Raw genomic sequence first — 22,442 nt, forward strand, 5'->3', positions numbered from 1 at the left:
CCCTGACTTTCTCCGGCTCTCTCTTTCTGTTTAGCTTGGCGCTTCCCGGCTTGGCCTACTTGGCTGCCTTGGCGCAACTACCCTGACTTTCTCCGGCTCTCTCTTTCTCTATCCCCCCCAAAAATTGTACTTTTCCGGCCTTCGACCTTTTTAGCGACTTACAGCTATTTGCGGCTGGCGCTCCCAACTCGGTCGGGCACCTCGCGATAGCGCTTCCCAGCTTGGCCTACCTGGCCGCCTTGGCGCCTCGCGATTGTACTTTTCCGGCCTTCGACCGTTTTAGCGACTTACAGCTATTTGCGGCTGGCGCTCCCAACTCGGTCGGGCTTACCTGACTTAAGGCGCTTCCCGGCTTGGCCTTCCTGGCCGCCATGGCGCCTTACCTGACTTAAGGCGCTTCCCGGCTTGGCCTTCCTGGCCGCCATGGCGCCTTACCTGACTTAAGGCGCTTCCCGGCTTGGCCTTCCTGGCCGCCATGGCGCCTTACCTGACTTGGCGCTTCCCAGCTTGGCCTACTTGGCCGCCTTGGCGCCTCACCATTTTAACTTGGCCTTCTTGGCCCCCTGACTTGGCCTTCTGACTGACCCTGACTTTCTCTGGCTCTCTCTCGGGGTTGACGTAGGACGACGGGACCCCCGGGCGACTCCACCCGCAAGCCGCACTCGTGCGACGGAGCGGGGAGGAAGCGCATTAAGCCCCCCGCCTCCCCCGGAAGGGGAGAGCGAGTAACGGGCACCCGGAGGCGCACGACACGAGGAGTGGAGCGCTCCCCGTGCCGCACTAATTTTCAGGTTTCCGAGGTCGGATGGCGTCCGGTTACCAGACAGCCCCTGCCCGAGGCGCCCCGTGTCAAGCCCGCCGCTCCCACTCCAGGAGACGTCGGGACAGGCCACGGGGACGAGTGCCCCGGGAGGGACCGCAGCGTCCGGTCGGATCGGCCACCCAGAGCCAGAGGTGTTCAACGCGCGCCCGCCGCCACGCAGCCTCTCCCCGGGGGGAGAGAGAGACGCCCGGATTTACTCGCGAAAGTGTGGTGTTAGGAATATTTGATTGGGTACTGCTTCATCAATTCATGCTAGAGATAGGGTTGCTGTAGGACGACGGGACCCCCGGGCGACTCCACCCGCAAGCCGCACTCGTGCGACGGAGCGGGGAGGAAGCGCATTAAGCCCCCCGCCTCCCCCGGAAGGGGAGAGCGAGTAACGGGCACCCGGAGGCGCACGACACGAGGAGTGGAGCGCTCCCCGTGCCGCACTTAATTTCAGGTTCCGAGGTCGGATGGCGTCCGGTTACCAGACAGCCCCTGCCCGAGGCGCCCCGTGTCAAGCCCGCCGCTCCCACTCCAGGAGACGTCGGGACAGGCCACGGGGACGAGTGCCCCGGGAGGGACCGCAGCGTCCGGTCGGATCGGCCGTCCAGAGTCAGAGGTGTTCAACGCGCGCCCGCCGCCACGCAGCCTCTCCCCGGGGGGAGAGAGAGACGCGACGGACGGACGCGGCCTCGAGCCAGGCCGGGACAGAGGAGGGGGTTACCCCCAAAAACCGGGAGATTTACTGCGCCTTACTGGGCGCCGTGCTTTTCGGGGGCCACCACCAACGAGACATTATTTGGCACGGACGTCCGGGACACTGTTTGTTGCCATGCTTGCCGATGAAGGGAGGAGGGTCCTTTGGGCCGCCGGTATGGCCACCCGCTCCGGGCGGATGTGGCTGGAGAATGCTGATGAAGACCGGCGGCCCGTTTGCTGGAGGGAGGCGGAGGACACTCCTTGCACGGCGGCTGAGGTGGCCGCTCCGATCCTGAAGGAGTGGCTGGAGAAGTTCTTCGTCGGGAGGTTGCACTTCTGGAGCGTCCGCTTGGGGTGCAGGACGAACCAGGATCTTGTCATGTGGTGACGAGCGGCTTGGAGAAGCGCTGAAGCTGGGGTGCCAAGGCCTCTCGGGCACTCTGGGTGGACCGAAAGGTCCATGGGGCGAACGGCTCACTCTGGCGGCAACAGCTGAAATGTAGTGCTTAATGCGTGAGATATAAAGAAACTGGTTAATAAACAAGTGAGAAAGCGATGGTTTCACCGCCTTGCAAGTGCACCATGGACTGCTAGTTGCACCTCGCAGTGATATGTTATGGTTGGCCACATATAGCGATGGGGTTCGCAGCCTCTTGTTACCTGACTAGCGTGACACTGTATCAATTATTTTAGCTTTGGTATTGTTTATGGTTAAGAAGGGGCAAAGCCGTCTCTACTTTCTGAGACGGCTGAGGTCCTTCAACGTCTGCCGGGCCATGCTGAGGATGTTCTATGAGTCGGTAGTGGCTAGTGCCTTCCTGTATGCTATTGTGTGCTGGGGCAGCAGGCTGAAGGCAGCGGATGCCAACGACTCAGCAACTGATCCATAAGGCCTGGGGCTGGATCTGGGCTCTCTGACTGCGGTGTCAGAGAAGAGAACGTTGTCCAGGCTACGTTCCACCATGAACGATGACTCGCACCCACTCCACGGCGTGCTAGTCGAACACAGGAGTACGTTCAGTGAGAGACTGATTCCGCCTAGATGCAGTACGGAGAGGCCCGGGGAATCATTCCTGCCTGTGGCCATTGGTCTATTTAATGCCTCTCTTAAAAGAGCACCTCGGAGACGCTCAGTCTCCCTGAGACTGAGCCAGCCGATAGGTTAACTGTGCCTGGCTGAGCCACGTGTAACGTATAGGGCAAGCCGATTTAATATGGTCCAGGGTGCAATAATGATAATTGACACGGAATGTATACTTGCCTGACGTATTTTGTATTTTTGCTACTTACATTCCACTTATTTTTGCTTCTAGCGCATTTACTAGTTATTCTATGCTATGTTGTGTTTTTTTTTTTTTTTTTTTTTTTTTTTTTTTTTTTTTCTGCTTATTGCTTACTACTGCATTTGCATTGCATTTACTACTGTTTATTTTAAGCTGTGTGTTCTGTGAGCGAGCTACTGTAACGTAAGTAATTCTGATTCTGCTTCTGAAGAAATGCCAGAGGCATTTTACTTTGAAATTCGTTGAGCACAGGAAGTGGTGTATTAAGACCGGGTAGCTTGACACGGAAAAGACGTCAGCATTTCCCTGGGCCGTCTGGGTTCGGTCTGAAAGTTGTGCAGTCATTCTAGCTGATGCTCAGACAAGCTCCACGGGCCAGGGGTGTTAGAATGGCCCCTTGCGTGGTTATTATTATTATTATTATTATTATTATTATTATTATTATTATTATTATTATTAAGTTGTGACTCCCGCTGGCCATTTGCCAGAAAGCGATTTCCGCCAGCGTTGCCGGACGTACGATAATTATTGTATGTGTACGATAATTTCGACCTCTGTACGGAATACGTCTGAATTTTACTGGACTGGTAGATTGCCCGTTTAAATACTGAAGTAATGATACTTTCCTCATGGGTCCTTTCGCGTCCGCGGGTGGCTGGTCCTCCGGGGTATGCTTGGTGTGCTGTGGTCGTCGACCCCGTCCTTGGTAGAGCCTGGGGACGCGATGATCGCGGTGCGGAAGCCTGAATGCTTGGACGCCTGGACATGCTGCTTGCTGAACGAAAATGTTAGTCACTGATTGTCAGTCTGAAAGTCTGTTGTTGACTTGGGGCGGACTCCTGGCTGGAGGGAAATGGCCGCTTTGCTTGAGCCGATTTGCTCCGTGAATGGAGATGGCAGGGAAAGATTGACGACGTGAGAGACAGCGTCGGCGGCCCCTCGCAGTGGAGCGCCCCGCGTTGGCCGCCTGCGGCCCGGCCGTCTCGGAAGGCCAATGCGCTCCGTGCCGACCCGGAACAGGGTATGCAAAACGACGCTTCGGAGGCCGGCTTCGAGGGAGATGGACTGCCGTGGGCTGCTGCTGCTATGATCGGCCAGAGAGAGAGAGGTGACGAAGAACCCTTGCTATATATATGAGGATTAACTGACGTCATGTTTGACGTCATAGCAGACGTCATACTAGGATTTTTTTGACCACGTTGAGATCGGATTACGCGTGAGTGGCCTTCTGCTTGAACTATGGTCGGGAGACCTCACTACACCAGTATTCTAACAAAAAAACTAGGAACCCCACTTTTACTTAATTTTACAAATAATTTCTCGTGATTGATATGATCAAATGCTTTTGAAGCATCAATAAAACACATGGACATTGTAGAGTTTTGCCTATTATATCTATTTACAATTTCCTTGAGTGCAAAAATACATAAATCCGTGCCAAGCTTTCGTTTAAAACCAAATTGGTTGTCAGTAGACAGGATGAGTTGGATTTGAGTATGCAGGGGACGGGATATGGGGCAGATCGCGTGTGTAATCACTGTGGCAGCTGCTGGTAACAGGGAATTGCTTTCAGGTGTGCGCGCCATCACTGATAGGTTAGTCATTCTTTTCAACACAGTCCTAGGAATCCTTAGTAGGGATTCTATGCAAGGTTTGATAGGTGAGACCCCAGGTCAGACTCAGTTATACTAGGATGATGGCCACTGGTGTCTTTGCCGATTTTCCTGTAGCATTTCAACATGGCTTTAAAGACAGCATTGCTTGATTTGAACTCTGGGTCACTTATTATATTGAACTGTGATACATGGCAGTTGATACCAGCTCAGATGCACATTAAACTTGCCACACTGCCAGCTTGTTTTTGGTGGAGAAAGTCTGTCAGGATACTGACTGCCCAGTTGACTTTTTTGTGTTAATTTCCTTCTCTTCCTCTATCACTTTCAATTTAATTCAATTCAATTCAAAAAACTTTATTAGTCCCGCAAGGGGCAATTTAAGGCATGAATACTGCAAACAAGCTGTACTTTGTACACAATACAAAAAACAAGACAATAAATACAATAAATGACACTGATAAAGCAAGATCCATGATTACAATGTATCCAACACCACAAAGGAATATAGGCGTCAGATCAATACAAATTAAATTCAGTCAATACAATCCAAGTGCATATTAGACTTGTTCAAGGGTTCAAATCAAAAGGTCAAGGTGCAGACTTAGTCTAGATAAACTGACCATTTCTTGTACTGTGGCTGTTCACCAGTCGAATGGCCTCTGGAACAAAACCAAACTTCCTTCTGTTTGTTTTGCAGGCAGGCTGTCTAAAGCGCTTTCCTGATGGCATTAAGTCAAAACAGACATGAAGGACGTGTGGAGTCATTGATTATCTTGTGCGCTTTCTTGAGCACTTGTGCACTGTACTAGGGATCTTTGTGTTTTGCCTATAATTTTAGAGCTAAGGTTGACAACACCTTGCAGTCTGTTCTTGTCTTTTTGACATGAGAAGGGATGAGAACCAGCAGATAAATGAAAATGTTAAAATACTTTCAATAAAGGAAGAATAAAACGTGGCCAGAATTCTCTGGTCGACTCCAAAGGAGTTTAGTTTACGAAGACAGTACAGACGCTGATGAGCCTTTTTTACAACAATATCTGTATTGTCACTGAATCTCAGTTTGTCATCAAACACAGTTCCCAGATATTTATAGTTCTGGTCAATTTCCACATCAGCTCCGTGGATGGTTGTTGGAGCGATGTCTATGTGTTTTGGTGAAATTACCATTTCTTTGGTTTTGGTTTTGAGCTCCGTGGGTGTCAGTTCCTTATCCCGTTTTCCGTTTGTCTATTTCTTCTCACTTTCTTTTTCCTCTGCTGCATCCATCGCTGCATCCCATGCTTCAAAATCTTTGTACTGTCCAAATATATTGAAATTAATCTAAAAATCGGACATTGTTGCTGTATTCTTCTACATGGACGTTTGTTTCTCAAGCTAACTCAGTTGCAACACTTAAAGGAGAATTTCGGTTTTTTACACCACGGTCCTCATTTCCAGCTTAACACGTTCATTGCCAACGACGTGTAAACACGTTTTCAGAATCCAGCTGTTGACTGCCAGCGACGTGTTAACACGTCGTTGGCATCGATTTTTTTTTTTGACGGTGGGTTGTGCATCTAACCCTTTTACATCTCTTATATAAGTATTGGACGTGTACAACGTGTACAACCCATTCCACCGACCCACTAAGTGGCGACAAGGAAGTAGGAAGGCAAGCAAAAAGCAGTGTGATCCATTTCCATTCTCATGAAAATGGATGGCGGAGGCGCTTTCGTTTTCGCGCTGATTGCTGGCGGTGCGGGATTGCAAACTTGCATGGTGGATTGCGGATGGAGCACACTTTGAGGCACGCAGCGTAAATATGACCAGAGTCACAGGGGCTTCATCGGAGCTCTCGGCCAGGGCTCCGGGAGGCGGGCGAGTCCAGCCGGGCTTCCTCGGGGAGCGGCCACGCAGACAGGCACAGCCAGGCACAGCGGCAGCGGGGCAGTCAGACTGGTGACAAGCTTGTGGTGCAGCAGGCCATGTTGCCTTGCAAAATAGCACCAAATTGGAAACAGCCATAAAAGGCTTTTAGAATGGGATTTTCAACCCATTCTTTTTTGTTTCTTTTTCGCTCTAATTTAGAGTAATTTAATTTCTATTCAGAAATTTATTTGAGAGGTCGAGAGTATGAGAAAGTGCATTTGCACAGGTAGGAAAGTGCTTGTGACACGGCGCTGCAGCCAAGAAGAACGCCCACGGAGGGAGGAGTTGAGCAGAGGGGAGTTTCCTGCTGTTATGGAGGAAATTACTGTTCAAAACTATTGTTTAGGTCTTACTGATGCCAAAAATGAATGGTTAAAGTGACTGTTCTATCGAATTTCACAAAAAGCCGTTTATCTCTGAATATTTTTTCTGACGCTAAAACCATGCTGTATTCAATTGCTAATGCTTACATAACTACTAACTCTACAAACTAACTCTTTTAGACAGAGAAAGTACACATTCTATTAGTACTTTTGAGATATTGTATGTTCACAAACTCCAAGCAGAAAAGAATCCTCGGCTCTTGTAAAATGAGCCAGAATCCTCAAAAAACGGCTTGGCAGAAGCTACCTACAGCAAAAAAAAACGGCTGGCAGTCAATGTGTTAAAATATTATGTTTTACTCACCGAAATATGTTTGGCTTCATTCGGATGCCCACGGAAGATTTTGAGCTCTGAGTAGTCTCCTCAAACAGGCTATAACGAGAGCAGACGGGGCAAGGTGCTTGCGCTCTGTAAATGTCACTTTTTCTGTCACATCGCGGTTCATTATGGTTGTAAATATAATTATGAGAACATGAAATCGATATCTAACTAACCATCCTTTGCTGGCAGTCCCGACAGCCCACTCCGTTTGCTGTCCGGGTGTCCATCACATATAACATCTCCCACTGCTGTTTGTTGTTGTCGATATGTGGCATGATTCCACACGAGCGGTAATGGAATTGAAACGTCCAGTTGGAAATGAATAACTTAAGATTGAATAAATGTATTTCCATGCCAACATAGTTGATAGGAATTTGCCTTGGTTCACTCTCAGACAAAGACAGTGCAGCAGCACACAATATACAAACAATAAACATAAAACACAAGAAAAAAAACATTGAAGAATAGTACCCAGCAGCATCAGATTCAGCAGAAAGTGCATAGTTTATATGTCAAACATAATGATTCAATGCAAGTTCAGATGTCTTATGGCTTGGAGGTAGGTGCTATCGCTGAAGCATGATGTTTTGCCCTTGATGCTTCTGTATCTCCTGCCTGATGGGAGGAGGTGAAAGAGGTAGTGTGCTGGATGAAAGCAGTGTGGTCTGATTTGATTAGCCTTCATGATTCTTGTGGAATAAAGTGATGTCAGTGAGGGGAGACTACAGCCGATGATTTTAGATGCTCGACGTACTACTCTTCCCAGCCGAGTCTTGGTCTGAGTGGTTGTGTGTCCAAACCAGAGATATCTGAGATTCATTACTTAAGCGGATAATAAACATAGAAGCCTGTCTTTGTTCACAGCCCACTCACCACCGCAAGGTGCAGGCTCAGAGTGGGGGCACGAGACCAGACAAACACAAGACAGGACAAACCTAGACGAAACAAGTCAAACAAGAAATAACAATTAACATAACAAATAAAAACATATAACATGTGCAAAAACATTGTGCATCTTTTTGGTATGTAATAAAGAACAAAATCATTTTTTAATGAATAATTTTATTGTGCTCCATTAAAACAAACTCTACCAGTCAATACAATACGATATTCAATACTACAGACAATTCAAACAAACGGTGCATTTAATAAAACAATTTGCATAAACAGTAGTGAAACTATATACAAAGAGTGGGAACACGAGACAAGACAAACCCAGATGAGACCAGTACAAATAAAAACATGCAAAAAGTGCAATAAACTTTCAAAAACACGCTAAAATCTATCTTTTTGGTATGCAGAAAAGAGAACAAGTGCAATTTTTCATCATTTTTTTAATTAAAGATTTTTTATGTGCTCAATACAAACATAAAAAATTCAAACATTAAACTGGAGATTTAATAAAACATTTTGCATTAACAGTAGTGAAAATATATACAAAGAGAGAAAGAGGTCTTGGATGAATGGGCTGTTTGGTAAAGACTTGGGCTCCGTGACGGCAGCTCCAAGTATTGTGCATACTGGTTTGTTGGGACTGTGTTATTTTTGGAGTTGTAGTACAACTCCCGAGGAGTAATGAGCAGTGTGTCCAGTAAAGACTTGTGCTCCGTGATGCGAGCTCCAAGTACTATGCACACTGCCTAGTTGGGACTTTCTGTCTTTCTTTTGGAGTTGTATTGCAGTTGGACGGGCTCGTTGGAGGATGGTGCAGATGTGCAAGATATTCAGCTGAGAGAGTTGTTCAAGGACAGGATAAATATACAGGTGGTCATATGTATACACACAAACATAGATATACACACAAACACATTAAACCAGTGATTCTCAACCTTTTCCATATCAAGGACCCCTAATTTAGTCCACATTGAAGCCACAGACACCCCCCCCCCCCCACCCACCCCATTTAATTACATTTTTGTCTCAGATCCAAATCGGAAAATTTGGCCAGAATTCCATCTCTATCTGTATTGTAATTAGATAATTAGTTTTATTTTATTTTATTTAACCTTTATTTAACCAGGCAAGTCATTAAGAACATATTCTTATTTACAATGCGACCTGGCAATAGACTACTTGCACAACTCCACTACTTCCTGAAATGAGTAGGGCATCTTGGTTTCCTGTCCTACACTATTGGATGAACTGATTAATGTCAGGTGTGCCTGACTGCAGCAGTCACAACAGTGATCAGGCACACCTGACATTAATCAGTTCATCCAATAGTGTAGGACAGGAAACCAAGATGCCCTACTCATTTCAGGAAGTAGTGGAGTTATGCAAGTAGTCAGTGAAACTATGATAAAAACAGTTCATTGTTTTAACTCCTTGTCAATTAGCCTAAAAATCAATTTGCTGGGGACTCCCTGGAACTCCCTCAAGGACCCATGGTGGTCCCTGGACCCCACGTTGAGAACCACTGCATTAAACACACAACATACATAATATTTACACAATATTTACACAGTATTTACACGTAATAATATTTACACAATAGAACAACCCTCTCAGTTGATACCAGTGAGATGATACCAGCATGTACATGCTACTATTGGTGGTGAAAGTGGACGACCTTGGTTAATTGATGCCTAACAATGTCCTTTGTGAGCTTCTCTGTTTCCCGCCTTGCCAAATGGTGCATCCTGATTTTGCAGTACAAGGAGGATGCCATTTTCACCAAACCATGCACATGGTTGTCTTCCACAGTGGTTTCGAACATGTGGTTGTGCAGGTCAGGAAACAATGTCTTATCAGCACTGTAACATAGGACTTGATTGACAATGGCTGGTGTTAAGCCATGTCCCTGGGGGAGCTTGCCAGAGGTTGATCTCAAAACCCTTTGAAAGCAGCGTTCTGACTCTGTACAGATGGCAATTATCCCTTGTGACGGTTTTTGCAAACCTCCACGATTCTTCAAGATAAATAAGGGATCCACGTTGGAATCAGAAGTCAGCGCTTCAGTGCAAGGCACACAGTTGTGTTTTTCCTTGAGCTTCTTTACCACAAAGCCAGCAATTTAGCTTATGGCCGCCTCCTTGTACTCAGGAAGAGTATCTCCATTTGGACAGAGTTGATAATCATGGTCAGAATGTGCATGCTCCACAGGCTTCAGGTCAAATCTACGTGCAGTGTTTACTGACGCAGGTGTTGCCTCCAACATGCTGGTATCATCTCGGAGGAGGCAATTCCCTGTTCCTGTCTTCACCTGTTGCTTCACCAGAAGACGTTTATATGCAGCTGTAAATTGTCTTGCAGTTGGATTGTTGTTGAATCCACCACGTGCTCGGACAGAGGAGAAGAAGAGCTCTAGGTGATCTTGGCTCAGCTTGTATGTGAGGAGGTATCTGCATTGGGCATTGGGCTTCTCTACTCTCGCCCTTGGACCGAGCGGACGCAATCTCCTCCCTCTCCTCCCTCTCCAGCCTGACTTCCCAGAGCCTGCTCCCTGCTCCCTGCAAAAAATCTTCTCCTTTCCGCTGTCTCTTCATAAACCCTGAGGAATTATGGAATTAATTAGCTGGTCTCTCAACGCAATTGACAAAATTATCTCCACTAAAAATGCTGGTCCAGGGGAGCCAAAGTGCCCAGACGGAACGTTTTCGGCCGGGTACGTGATGGATGGATGGAAGAAATGGCAGACTCTATGCCTTGCCATTTTGACCGTTGAGGACGTCGAAGATGTTTACCAATTCGGATTCATGATAGCTGGACATATGCTGATCGGTGTTGGCATCGCAGTCGTCTATCGCAAAATTTGCATGACAATGGGGAAAAATGAAAGCCCAAAGATAGCCATTCTCATAGCCATTCTCATGAACATGATAAACGAGCTGGCCCGTGTTGTGAACTCTCAGTCTAATGCGATCATAGACCGCATGAACTATCAGACTAATGCAATCACTGAACGCATATCAAAGGTGGATGGTGTGCTGGCAGACGTGATCAAAAAACTGGATGAGATCTTGGAGACGGTGCAATAAGACAGGACTGAAGTGTTTTAAGTTGAAGAGACGAGCTCAGAGGGAAAGATTTGGATTATACTTTCCTCTCGGGTAATCAAATTATCCATCATTTTCTTTCGGACCCCCAGACTGCCTGATGGTGTATGAGAAATTCTCCCCGTTGAAGGGGCCGGTGGAAACGAGGAGCTAATCCCCCCACAGTTCACCCTTCACCTAAACAGCTGCAAGATATTGACATTGGATAAGGCCGTATGCTCGCTTACCACCCGAGAAGGAGGCTCCCACTATCTGGTTGTTTAGGCTCACAGCTCACAAGGACAATCTATGGACATTCCTGACCACACTCAAACTGACACACACACAGCACACAATCTATCCTCGCCCCATCCCCCCCCCCATGCCGGCCGGTCCGGCCTGACAGCCCTTGCAAACTCTCTCCTCCACGCTTCATCCTCACCCCCCCCCCCCCCCCCCCCCCCCCCCCCCCCCCCCCCCCTTCCCTCGGTCACATCTGAATGGGGCCATATATATGGAGGCTGCTATGAGAGATAATGCATAGCCCCCAGTCCTGTGTGAGCGAGCTTCTCCCCCCCTCCCACTGCTAAACCCCCGTTCCCCGCAAACCCACTCCTTCCCGCCCCTAGTATTTCGTGTTTCTTTGTGTATGTTAAGTCCTTACATATAACAACAAATGTTTATGTATTGTATAATAGTCAAGTGTGCCATTATTCCTATTCAAATCTAGTAATAATGTTAAAAATAGTCTTAATTTGAGTATAGAAGGTGATATCCATTTGTGTGTTGTTTTTTTTGTCCCTCTGTTGTTTGTAGAGGACCGCAATGGAAATAAGCCAATGGTTTATTGTGTTTTTATCCTCGGTGATTGTCTGTGATTTCCCTGTATTGTTGACATTCACCCAATAAATCAATCAATCAATCAATCAAACCAGCTCATGGAAAAGATTTTGAGCGCTTCTTGAACTTGCAATGATGCCAACGACACATGTTTTTCTTCTCCAAGAATGCAATGGAATGCCTTTGTTGTCGTTAAGTTCCAAAAGGGACATCTCTGCTTTTAGCAGGATTACCTCTGCACATCCTTTGTTTGATGTCCTCATGGGTGCTTTGTATCCCTTTCCCAGGGGGTTCCTACTGTTGAGAACATCAAAAGCAGCATTGATGGTCCTGAGGAAGTCCACTGTCTCCTCACATCCTCTGAACTGTGGTAGATGGAGCTGTGTGTTGCAGTACTCCAGAGCATCCGCTACACTGCTGCTGAAAACTTGAGCTGCAAGTTTAACCTTCATCTTCTGTCTCTCCCAACGTATGTGTGCCATTTTGAGCTTGTTTCCAAGTCTCAGCCCTTCCGTCTCCTGCAGTTTGTTCAGCTCCTGGAGGTATTGCCACTTTATTGTTCCTCTTTCATTTTGAAAGGTACCTACTGCAGCCAACGCATTCCTGAGCAGCTTCAGCATGTGGCATACATCCAAAACCACGTGGACAAGTTGTGATGGATCTGTAGGATGTGGAAAGGAGGGCCTCATGTCATGGACATTCAAATCAGCTCCCAAGGCTCTCAACATGGAAAAATGGCATGATGGTCCATCGCATGTTAACTCATTGAGTGCCAGCCACTTTTGGAGAACGGAAGCTCCCAGTGCCAGAGAGTTCAGAGCGTTTTCAGTGATGTAAACACCGAACACGCACAAAGAACGAGGAGACTCTCTTCTATCATCTGCAAAAAAAAGTTTATTGATCCCATTTTCCGTTCTTTAGTTATGAGCCGGAGAAGATAGGCTGTTTTGAGCAAAAAGACAGGTTTCAAATTATAAGCTGAGATATTCAGCCTTTTGTGAAATGCAGCATTTCAAGCACATTCACTGACGCTAGCTAATATTTTCTGATGTAGTGACGTGGTGTAGTTCTGTGGAGCCTGCGTGCCCCACCCCCCTCTCCCCGCCTCAGCTGCAAACTCCTCCCCACACGCACCCAGTCTATTTTCGGAGCCTCCGTTTTTGCGCCGGGCGGCTCCCGGGCGGCTTCCAGCGTGACAAGGAAATGCCAAACGGGACTGCAGGGATAGGTTTGGCCCTTCGGCGTCGGGTGCTGCCTTTCTGGCGGGTAATCGTGTGGAGAAACTATATGCAGACAGACAGACAGAGGCAGAGGAGCTCAGTTGTGTGCGCGGATTGACTGATGTTCGCAGCCCGACGTCAGCTGCAGACAGAGCAATCTATATGGCTCTGGCTGCAGCATGCATCGGCTTCTCTTTGATCACGGCTTTTTGCTGCAGTTTTCCGGACCTTTCTGTAATCTGGAGAGCACTGTCGCCACCTAATGAGTCCGTAAAATAGGTTATACACCTTCAATAGCTCCCATATTTGTACAGGAGATGCCTGATGCTTTGATCCACGTCCCACCGTCAAAAAACGCAATTGACGACTTTAGTCGTCTTTGGCACTCTACGTTAATATTCGAATTGACGACTAAAGTCGTCATTGGCACTCAATGAGTTAAGGAGACTGTATGGACTCCAACATCGTGAAGTCGTTGAAGACATTCACTGATGATGTTTGCACGCTCTTCTCCAGTCAATCCATCAACGAGGAAGTAGGCCACAGGGATTTTCCAAGATTCATCGATGGCAACAACCATGAGGACCAAGGCTGGTGCTAAACTATCATCGACAGTGCCACAGCCAAGGTCCACATAGCCATGGAATTTCCCTGCAGAATATTCCACGTGCTTGCGTATGGCCATTTCATCCATCATGAGGGCACACAGGGTCTCCTTCCCATCCTTTTTCCTATCCTTCACATGAAACTCGAGAGCAGAAAAGGCATGTTTTGTGAATCCTGGATCTGCAGAGATGTTGCTGTACCAGGTCTGGATGGTGTCTGGGTGGCGCAAAATCAGGGAGAAACTCTTTCGCACATAAGCATAGGCTTTGGCGGAATAGAAGTGCAGAGTCATAGCAAATTATCACAATTCCTCTGACACTCTGGACTTTCTTCCTTGCTCCACTCTGGTGAGGATTTCCTTTGACACTCCACTAAAGGATGTCTCCAACATCTCTGCACAGCCAGTCGAAATGAGCGTTTTCTGCTTCAACTCACTGATGACCACAGACAAACTGGACACTTTTCTTTTTAGCCGTCTGGACTTCTGCTGCTCCAATATCAACTTATTTTTGCAAGTATTCAGTTTGTCCGTTGACCGACGCTTCAGTGTTTTGGGAGATTCTTTGACTGCGTATCCGTGCTCACTATGGTAGGATGTTGCTGCATCTAAAATATCTTCTCCCTGTACTACATCCAAAATGTCTACCTCGCCTGAATCGGATATGACAGCTACATCATTGTGAGGCAGGAGTCCCTGCCTCACAAGGATGTTGCTGTCAACATCATCGGTGACCTCATCCTCAGCACTCTGTGCGTAAGTGTGATCACATGCAACTGTGCGTGCAGCATCACTTACCTCCATACCCACCATTTGTTCCTGGGATGTTGTTCCATCGACCAGCATAGGGGCACCAAAGTGGTTGAAGATGGTGGGGACAGCTGTTGATGTCAGGCGCTTCCTCCCACTAGGGTGACCAGATCCCCGCAAACCAAATGTGGGACAAACAGTATGTTTGTGTGAGACAATGTGGGATACGTTACCAATTCTGAGTAGGGCTACAACTAATGATTCTTTTCATTATTGATTAATGTATTATTTTAGACAAATCAATTAAACGTTTGATCTATAAAATGTAACCAATGGTTAAAGACTGTGATATTCTCCCCCCCAACTCCCAATATGACATCCTCAAATGTCTTGTTTTGTCATGAACAACAGTCCCCAACCGAATGATCGTCTGTCATAGAAGACTAAAGACATCAGAAAGCCAGAACAAGAGAAAACTAGAGCCAATCAAAATGTGGAACATCATCTCAATATGTGTAACATGGAAAAAGGCATGACAATGCTGCGCTGGTCACCCTACCCGCTGATATGTTCAAAACACGCCTCTTCAAAATGGTTTTCACATATCCTGGAGTCACGAGTTGGCCTCCATCTTTTGCGCCTGACATTGTTGACCCAAAGATAAACATGAGAAACATGCAGTCCAACGTTTTTTATATTAATTATTTTCAGATGTATTTGTTTAGTTAGTTAAGTTCTTAGTTCCACACACCCCTGCAGTGACTATCTATTGTCTTTGATATTTCCAAAAGAAATGAGTTGAATTCAAGTACTAAGTTGACATTGATATTTTGAATCCTCGTGAATTGAATTAAACAAGTTGCCTTTTTTTATGACTGGCAACTAGCCTACATGTAGGCTATAGTATGCCCTACATGTAGTAGCCTACATGTAGGGCATGATCCGATGTGGGCAACTGTTAAATGTTTGAATATTTCACATTTCTTGTGTAAGGTGCTATTTGTTCGACATTATAGGGCACAACAGTTCTTGGAATACCAGCTGTGACTATATTACTGCATGAAACTATAGTTTATTTCCTAACTGTAACTACAGTTAAGTTTCCAACACACTAATGCCACATAATAGTGATCATATATTGTGATGATAATGGCTTATTTTCTAATCATGCCACATTGAAAAAACAGTTTGGGCCAGGGAGATAAAATATGGGGGCAGCACACAAGGTCCTTCACCTGTTCTTGTGAAAAAAGGACTGATGTGGTCACGTTAATATAGGCTATTTCGGTTGTTCAGTAGCTTTTTTTTTACTCAAGCGCGCTTTGCAAAGCTTAGCGGCCTACTCACCACTAGGGATGCAACGGTATGATTTTTTGACGGTATGATAACCTTGGACAAAAATACCACGGTTTCACGGTATCGCGGTATTGCGGACCTTTATGTGGCATAAAAAATGCCAATGAACAGAAAAAATAAAGTCATGTTAATGTAACCTCCAACTGTAATGACAAGTACAAGTACAACAAGGACAAGTACAACTGGCAAGTATGTGTGTGCTTTGGTAATATAGTATGTAAACGATTTAGTTCATCTAATCAATTTGATGTAAAACTAAAACATAACAATCAAATACACGCTTCTCTTTTGTAATGGGTGAACACTGGACACAAATAATGATTGTTTCCTCACACATACACCCCCACTCTGTCTCACAGGAAACATACATACACAGCCCTGTCCCTGTCTCTCTCTCTCTCACTCACACACACACACACACACACACACACACACACACACACACACACACACACACACACACACACACACACAGCCCTGTCCCTGTTTCTGTCTCTCTCTCACACACACACACACACACAAAGTTTGTGCATAATTTTCCACTGCCAGATTGGAGGAGTCTTTCGTCATTTTCTAATGTTACTTCTCTTCAGTGCAATACGTTTTGATAACGACCTGCTGTACAGCGACGTTCAGTCAACTAACGTGTTGTTAATGTTAGTTAGAGGAGAAAGATAGCTGGTGTTAGCTAGCTAATTAGCCATGTTAGCTGCCTCAGTAGGTAACATTAGCCTATAGAGAGTATTTATCTGACGTTTATGTTAGCTACTCCTCAAACCTGCGGGTGGAAATGGTTTATGCGATGCGATGTATGTTGAAGCAAGACAACGTTTTAATGTACCTTGAATTTGACAAATTACGACGGGTCGTGCTCCGATCTAAGCCCTGGTCATCCTAGGCATCCTAGGCCTGGCCATCTGTATTTTTATAATAGCCGAAATATTCCCATACAGCCGACATTTTTAGATGGGGGAAAGTTCAGGGGGGTCCTTGCGTTCTCCTGCCTTATCACACACACGGTTGTAAACACACAGGGACAGCTCCTCACAGCTCCTCACTACTGTGCGTCTAGGTAGGCATGCAGCAAGGGGGAGGGGCCGCGTAAGCTGCACTCTGCAAAGCGACCTGGGCACGTTGTTTTGGGGAAACAACTGCGGTATACCTTCAAACCGGAAACTGCTGCATCCCTATTTGGGTGGAGGAACATCGAACCACCTCTATCCAAAGGGACTAGTGGACAGCCCGCTGTACCACCTGAGCCACGCCAGGCTACTGTACCAAGAAGGTAATTATTACTTTGATATAATTCTAACTATAGGGGAAAGCGTTACCATGCTAAAACTACTGTAAGGCCACAACATGAAGCTGCTAGCTATCGTTACTGTAGGCTACATGTTACTGCAACATTGGCCTGCTTTGTTTTATTGTTAAATGTAGGCCCACATACAACATAAATACACTGCGCATTACGTGAAAACCATACCAGAACAGATTAACTTTTCCTTTCGATCGGTTGGTGCAGCTGATTGGAGAACAGGCCGGCATCTTGCATCTCCGTGCACAAATCTTGCAGTGAAAAGAGGGTTTCTCTCGGCACGTTCGACTTTATAAAGGGGTACAATATGCCCATATATGGTTGTGCACCTGCAGCCCATCAGTGTCATTGGCCAGTGTACTGTAGACACTACAGAACAGAGCCTGTCCTCCCGGAGTCCTTCGCTCCGTTCAAGCTTAGCTTGTTTCGAACCGAAAAGGTATGATTTTCTGTTTATCCTGTCGCCTACAAAAGGTGCAATCATAGTGTCGGTTATATTGTTCAGAAAATCCCAATCAAAACAAAAATATAAGGCTTATATCTTTAGTGGATTTCAACTTTGTAGCTGCTAGCAAAGACGTTCCCTCTGCAACCTCCTTGGTTGTAGGTTCAGGTTGGTTTTAGTCAATGGTCAAAACAATCAACTACCTAGGCTACTAATAAGGTTTTTTTAATGGTACATTTAGATTGTATGTCTCACAGGCTTTTGAGTTTTACATAGCATACTGTATTTCTCCATTAGATTGTTTAAAGGTTGAATTAATGTCGGCTAATGTTTCCATACAGTATGAGATTGAGTGCTTGCAGATGTGGTAGGCCTAAAAGTAACGTTAGCCAATGAAATGTTTAAATCTGTATCTGCACAACTAGGCTACTGTAGATTAATAGGTATACACAGATGATGGAGAAAAAGGCAGGTAAGCACAAATTGAAGTATTTAAGTCTTTTCTCATTAACTTCTAGTTTGTGATGGCTACCACTGTGGCACAGAGGAGAGCGAGGGAGAGTCATCGACAAAGTGAGTCTTTAGCTGTCATTAAATGTAAATGAGAATCTGTTCTCCAAATCCATCCCGCTGAAGCTCATGCTGCTGGATGCTCTGCTCAAGGTCAGTGTCTGCAGTGTGACATCACACACAGTAGGGTCATCTCATGTGACACACTTCAGTGGCTGACTGTATTGGTGCTCCTTGTGTTGTGTGTCTCGGGCAGGAAGACATTCTCAGCATCTGAGACCTGTCCTCCCTCCAGGTGCTGCTCGAGATCCCCATCCCAGACCATCCGGCTCCAGAGGAGGAGGTGAGACACATCTACCTATCTATCTATCTATCTATCCAACACGTTCTCACACCGAGCACGTAGCATATTGACGCTTTGTCCCGTCCCTTATGCGCCACTTGTTACTAACATGGTACCCTTGAGCGACCCATGAAACGACTTGGGCTTTCCGACTAAACTCAATGCAAACCCATGGAAGTCATCTTTGACGCTTATGGCAACTGCTCCCCCATTAGCCTAACTGCTCCCCCATTAGTCAACTGCTCCCCCATTAGCGTCTGGGGGGAGGTTAGGTTTAGGCGTGGGGGGTGGGAGAGGTTAGGTTTAGGGTCTGGGGGAGGTTAGGTTTAGGCATGGGGGTGGGAGAGGTTAGGGTCTGGGGGAGGTTAGGTTTAGGCATGGGGGGTGGGAGAGGTTAGGTTTAGGGTTAGGGTCTGGGAGAGGTTAGCTCCTCCAGACCCTAATGGGGGAGCAGTTGACTAATGGGGGAGCAGTTAGGCTAATGGGGGAGCAGTTAGGCTAATGGGGGAGCAGTTGCCATAAGCGTCAAAGATTACTTCCATGGGTTTGCATTGAGTTTAGTCGGAAAGCCCAAGTCGTTTCATGTGTCGCTCAAGGGTACCATGTTAGTAACAAGCGACGCACAAGGGACGGGACAAAGCGTCAATATGCTACCCGCTCGGAGTGAGAACGGGTTGATCTATCTATCTATCTATCTATCATTGTATTTTCTACAGTGGCACTGGCATTGCACCAAAACCACAAAAAATAAATAAATACCCTTTGTTCTTTGTTTTATGACAATAATTATTCACCATGATGTACTACGGAGATAAAAGTACCCAAATCACTCAAAATACCTGCAAAACTAATTTTCAAACTTCTTTTGTTCATTGCCAACAATATGCAGCAGCGACATGTGAAGGGTTTCTGCAGGCCACACACACACACACACACACACACACACAAATAATATCAGATATACATATTTAAAATATCCACTTTACACCACACCTATTCTATAGTACTGTAGTTACTGTAAATGTTTGAAAATGTTTAAATGGACCTTTCTTGTCTGTTTTAACTTGTGCATACGTTTTTTCTGTATGTGAGTACTTGGCTAATAAAGCTGATTCTGATTTTTAATCCACAGAACCAAAAGTATGGCTGATTGGCAGCAGCTACATCCGGCGTGGAGAAGAGAGAGCGAGGCAGACCATGGGTACGGACCTTGGACTGGATGCTCAGGTCCAGTGGTTTGGCAGGGGTGGACTGAAGTGGGATGGAGTTCTCCCCATTTTCTACAAGGTCCTTGGAGGAAGAACAGCCCCGGATGTCCTGCTAATTCACTGCGGCAGCAACGACTTGGGTAACATCAAAGGTGTGGGGCTTGTCACAGCGATGAAGCTGGACCTGCAGCACCTCCACCGATGCTTTCCAAGGATGAAGATCATCCTGTCAGCGATGACCCAAAGACGCTGGTGGAGGAATGCTGCTAAGCCGGGGAAGATCAACAAAACCAGAATATGGGTGAACAGTGTGATGGGTGCTTTTGTTCGGGATTTTGGTAGGAGCGTGGTACATCATCCTCGCATAATGTTTGACAGCCCTGGGCTCTTTCTGGGTGATGGAGTTAATTTCACTCATATGGAGGGTGACTAATCCTCCTTCAAGTCTTTGTAGAGGGCAAGCTTCCATGATGTGTTGCATTGTCTGCTGCTCTCCACAAGCACACAGTGGGCTTGGGCTGCTGCCCCACTTGTGAAGGCTGGCCAAGCAGGGGCCATGTCCAGTCCAGAATCTATGGGTCTGGGTGGGGTCTGACACCAGGTGTTTGTTTGGGACGTCCTTGGACTATCATTGACATAGCATCAATCTCAATCACAATAAAACTGGCATCTAACGATTAAAAAGCACTGGGTAAAAACAATTAGCACATTTTAGTCGGCTCACTAGATCCCAGTATATTAACTCATTGAGTGCCAGCCACTTTTGGAGAACGGACACTCCCAGTGCCAGAGTTTCAGAGCGTTTTCAGTGATTTCTCGAGGCCCACAGAATATTGTGTGATATTACTATGTAAACACCGAACATGCACAAAGAACGATGAGACTCTCTTCTATCATCTGCAAAAAAAAGTGTATTGATATAATCTTCCGTTCTTTAGTTATCAGCCGGAGAAGATAGGTTGATTTAAGCAAAAACACACGTTTCAATTTAGAAGCTGAGATATTCAGCCTTTTGTGAAATGAACCATTTCAAGCACATCATTGACTCTGAAGCTAATATTTTCTGATGTAATGACACCTCAAAAATAATTTCCTTCAATAAAACAGTGAAAACAAAGGAATTTTGTTTGGCCAAATAATATTTTTTAGCTGCAACCAGCAGCGCTGGCCCCTGCGTGCGCAGACCCTACACCTTCTTGCTGGTCTTGATTTACTGCTGGTGGGCATCAGATATTCTAGCTTGTTTGCCTGTCTCTGTCTATCGAGCCTGCTGTCTGGGTCTGTGTTTACTGTCAATGGTTGTATGCTGCCCTGCGTGCCCCACCCCCCTCCTCCTCCTCCGTGGGAGTGTCTGGTGGCTCTGCTGCGTTTGCTCTGCACTGAAAAGTGCGCTGCACCCCGCTTTTACACATCGTGTCGCCGGCTCCCAGCTGAGAATAATGTAACTTTTCAGAAAGACACTGGTGTCGGCAACTAAATCATATGGAGGGGCTATCGCAGCTGAGACGAAGGGGCTCAATTGTGGCAGCAGATTGACTGCTGTTCACAGGCACAGCTAACGTTATGCTTCATGCATATCGATGCGATTTCCATTTCCCCATTACTTCTTCTCTCTTTTTTCCTCGCCTTTCTCTAATCTGGAGAGCACTGTCGCCACCTAATGGGTCCCTAAAATAGCTTTTACACATTCAACATCCACCATACTTTCACAGGATATGGATCTGGCTTTGATCCACGTCCCACCGTCAAAAAACGCAATTGATGAACATACTCGTCCTTGGCACTCTACGTTAGTATTTGAATTGACGAACATACTCGTCCTTGGCACTCAATGAGTTAATGTGATGTCAACAACTCAATCAATCTATATTTATATAGCACCAAATCATAATGACCACTCAACAGGTAGAAGCTACTATGGACTTTTACCACACAGGTCATGTGTCAATTAAACAATTTTGAGATTAGAGAAAAAACAACATGAGAGCGATGGTGATGAGACAGATATCTTTGAAAGCTATATCTTTCAAGTTTATTTATGACAATAAACAACAAAATCCTCCGATCAATCCTGACCCATAGGCTCTGGCCGTCTTCTCTCCATCGTCAGCCACCCCCTGAGGAAACAAAAATGTCATTACTCACGTTAATGTAAACGAGCTCATTGTAGCATATTATGCTAACGTTAAATTTCCATGCAGACCTGTTAGCCGTTTGACATACAATTCCAACAGCAAAAAGATGTGTTCATTATGCATATAAACCCCTAATACTGTCTAATTAAAATCTGCAACCGCACGGCTAACCACCTCTAAGCTGCTCTAAAGTTGTCCGAAGTGAATTAGTTATCAATTAGTAATGATATTGAATGCAGAAATGTCAAGAAACCTACCGCATTTCAACAATGGCTGCTCTTTCAACTTGGCTGTCTCTGGCTGTCTCATGAACGCGCATCTTCGGTGGGAGACGTCATGGAATACATCATGGCACACATGCGCACTTCGCCTTGGGCTACATGGTCAGGAAGTAAAACCCGGAAGAAACCCCCCCCATGTTGGCATCATGCGCCAATGAGCAACCTCCCTCCGAATGCATGGGTGTGCACGTCCCCTATCCAGTTCTTCTAATACATCCATGGTCTCAACCAATACATTAACGACCCACCGCGCAGCCTCTCCTGGTGTCTCCTCAAAGACACTGAGTTTACAACATGCAACAATGTATTCACTGGCATTGTGAAAACGCTGACAAAAAAGGGACTCGATATGACAGTCCATCAGACGTCGATATCAGAAGATGATTTCAAAGCTATCAAGAAAGCACTGGATCCCAACACACCGGAGGGACTAGTAAACAAA

Source organism: Poromitra crassiceps (genome assembly GCF_964638095.1).
Source record: "Poromitra crassiceps genome assembly, chromosome: 5".
Taxonomy (NCBI): Eukaryota; Metazoa; Chordata; class Actinopteri; order Beryciformes; family Melamphaidae; genus Poromitra; species Poromitra crassiceps.